The 3,459-nt window shown below is 42.9% G+C and overlaps 1 long non-coding RNA gene across 1 annotated transcript; it reads left to right on the forward strand.

The window, feature by feature from the left end:
• The first annotated feature begins 2,035 nt into the window (after positions 1–2,035).
• Positions 2,036–3,252, forward strand: LOC135575029 (uncharacterized). Its single transcript, XR_010465681.1, has 2 exons — positions 2,036–2,348; positions 2,999–3,252. It is a non-coding gene; the product is annotated as an uncharacterized LOC135575029 (long non-coding RNA).
• The last annotated feature ends 207 nt before the right edge of the window (positions 3,253–3,459 follow it).

The following is a 3,459-nucleotide window of genomic DNA, read 5'->3' on the forward strand; positions in this document are numbered from 1 at the left end:
CCTAACCCTAACCTCATCTACCCTAAAACTAACGTCTGCTACCCTAACTCTAACCTCATCTACCCTAAACCTAACGTCTGCTACCCTAACCCTAACCTCATCTACCCTAAAACTAACGTCTGCTACCCTAACCCTAACCTCATCTACCCTAAAACTAACGTCTGCTACCCTAACTCTAACCTCATCTAACGTCTGCTACCCTAACCCTAACCTCATCTAACGTCCTCTAACCTCATCTAACTCTAACCTCATCTAACGTCTTCTACCCTAACCCTAACCTCATCTACCCTAACTCTAACCTCATCTAACGTCTGCTACCCTAACTCTAACCTCATCTACCCTAAAACTAACGTCTGCTACCCTAACTCTAACCTCATCTAACGTCTGCTACCCTAACTCTAACCTCATCTAACGTCTGCTACCCTAACTCTAACCTCACCTAACGTCTGCTACCCTAACTCTAACCTCATCTAACGTCTGCTACCCTAACTCTAACCTCATCTAACCTAAACCTAACGTCTGCTACCCTAACCCTAACCTCACCTAACGTCGCTCTGGATAAGAGCGTCTGCTAAATGACTTAAATGTAATGTAAATGCTACCCTAACCCTAACCTCACCTAACGTCTGCTACCCTAATATCATCTACCCTAAAACGAACTTCTACCCTAACTTTAACCTCATCTAAAGTCTGCTACCCTAACCTCATCTACCCTAAAACTAACGTCTGCTACCCTAACTCTAACCTCATCTAACGTCTGCTACCCTAACCCTAACCTCATCTAACGTCTGCTACCCTAACCCTAAATCTTTCTACCCTAACTCTAACCTCTTCTACCCTAACTCTAACATCATCTACCCTAATTCTAACCTTTTCTACCCTCTTCTACCCTAATTCTAACCTCTTCTACCCTAACTCTAACCTCTTCTACCCTAATTCTAACCTTTTCTACCCTCATCTACCCTAATTCTAACCTCTTCTACCCTAATTCTAACCTTTTCTACCCTCTTCTACCCTAATTCTAACCTCTTCTACCCTAACTCTAACCTCTTCTACCCTAACTCGAACCTCTTCTACCCTAACTCTAACCTCTTCTACCCTCCTCTTCCCTAACTCTAACCTCTTCTACCCTAACTCTAACCTCTCCTACCCTAACTCTAACCTCCTCTACCCTAACGCTAACCTCTTCTACCCTAATTCTAACCTCTTCTACCCTAACTCTAACCTCTCCTACCCTCCTCTTCCCAAACTCTAACCTATTCTACCCTAACTCTAACCTCTCCTACCCTAACCTCTTCTAACCTCTTCTACCCTAACTCTAACCTCTTCTACCCTAACTCTAACCTCTTCTACCCTAACTCTAACCTAGTTATCCTAACTCTTACCTCTTCTAACCTCTTCTACCCTAACTCTAACCTCTTCTACCCTAACTCTAACCTCTTCTAACCTCTTCTACCCTAACTCTAACCTAGTTATCCTAACTCTTACCTCTTCTAACCTCTTCTACCCTAACTCTAACCTCTTCTAACCTCTTCTACCCTAACTCTAACCTCTTCTACCCTAACTCTAACCTCTTCTACCCTAACTCTAACCTCGTCTACCCTAAGTCTAACCTAGTTACCTCTTCTAACCTCTTCTACCCTAACTCTAACCTAGTTACCTCATCTACCCTAACCCTAACCTATTCTACCCTATCTTTACCCTCTTCTACCCTAACTTTAACCTAATTTTAACCTGTTTTAACCTAACTCTAACCTCTTCTACCCTAAATTTAACCTAGCTACCTTTTCCCAACAATAAATAGTGATAAAAGCATGACATTAGGCACATTGGTAGTACAGTTGACAGGGGGAATATATACAACCATTTGAAAGTACTATAATACCAGTTGTCAAACTATTCTCAATTCAATTCAATCGATCTTTATTGTCCCGAATGTGCATTTCTTGTGTAGAATTTAAAAATATATATATACACACTTAAAATAAAGTTATTTAGTGGATATTGAACAGAAACGAATGTGTGTTGTTCCAGTTGGTTCCCAACACGTCTTCTCTGCTGTTGGACGAGCTGCACCAGGAGGCCCAAGGGATGTACACCTGTCAGGCCATCTACAACACTGACCGGGGAGCTACAATCACCTTCTACTACACACACCTAGAGGTGGTGGAGGAGGACTGAGAGGGAGAGAGACGGAGAGAGAGGGAGAGGGAGCAGGGAGAGAGAGAGAGAGAGAGAGAGAGAGAGAGAGAGAGAGAGAACTTTGAACAGGGTGTTACTGTAGTAAGTTCAGCACTTTAATCAGTGAAATGACTGCTGTGTGTGTTTTTAATCTACCTGTTGACAAGGTGAGGTCTTTACATTTACATTTAAGTCATTTAGCAGACGCTCTTATCCAGAGCGACTTACAAATTGATGGATTCACCTTATGACATCCAGTGGAGCAGCCACTTTACTCTATGCTTCTAACCTACCTGTGATTTGCCACGATGACCTGTGTATGAATCATACCATCATATGTTTGTTATTCATAACCCAGACTGTCAGGATTGTTAAACAAAGGTTTCATCTGACAAACCCACTCTCTGGTCCAATAGAGGCCTTTGACGCAGGCCGGAGTTATTACGTGATCTTGTCCAATATAACAGCCAGTGGGACATGAGCATAGTTTAGCTCTAGAACTACTCTGTTATACAATCTTATACAACTGAACATTGTGTGTGTGTGTGTGTGTGTGTGTGTGTGTGTGTGTGTGTGTGTGTGTGTGTGTGTGTGTGTGTGTGTGTGTGTGTGTGTGTGTGTGTGTGTTACGGTGTGTGTGTTACGGCGTGGATTTCAGTCTTTGCCCATCATTATCTCTCTGGCTGAAATGAGAGACTGCCCTATTGTGGCGTATCCAGAACATTCTGAAAGGTTACGAAATTACGAAACGAGCAAATTGCTCTGCATGTCTCCTTTCCTGAATATAATCCTGAGAAGGACCTCTGCTCTCTTTCAGATGACTGACAGATGAGTGTTCCTCAAAAGACTAAATGCTTTCTTAACCAATCAGGTGACAGACTAACAACATGAATGGTTGGCACTGCTGAGCACCATAACTCAACTCAGACTACAGAGAGAAACAACAAAATGGCAGCCAAAATGACAAAGCAGAAAGGAGAGATCCAGCGATGATTGTTCCTCTATGTTGACCAGGTCGTTATTGTGATGTAAAATGTGTTCCCAATGACTACAATAAAAGTTTAAATACGCTTTGATCTCAATGACCTAACTAAAGGTTTAACTAAGGTTTGCTATGCCCAGTGAAGGTGAGGTAGGCACCCCCCCTGGGGTTACTACGGTGATGAGGGTGATGAGGATGATGAGGGTATAATGAGGTTTAACTAAGGTTTGCTATGCCCAGTGAAGGTGAGGTAGGCACCCCCCCTGGGGTTACTACGGTGATGAGGGTGATGAGGA

The sequence above is a fragment of the Oncorhynchus nerka genome, linkage group LG14, assembly GCF_034236695.1.
Source record: "Oncorhynchus nerka isolate Pitt River linkage group LG14, Oner_Uvic_2.0, whole genome shotgun sequence".
Classification (NCBI taxonomy): Eukaryota; Metazoa; Chordata; class Actinopteri; order Salmoniformes; family Salmonidae; genus Oncorhynchus; species Oncorhynchus nerka.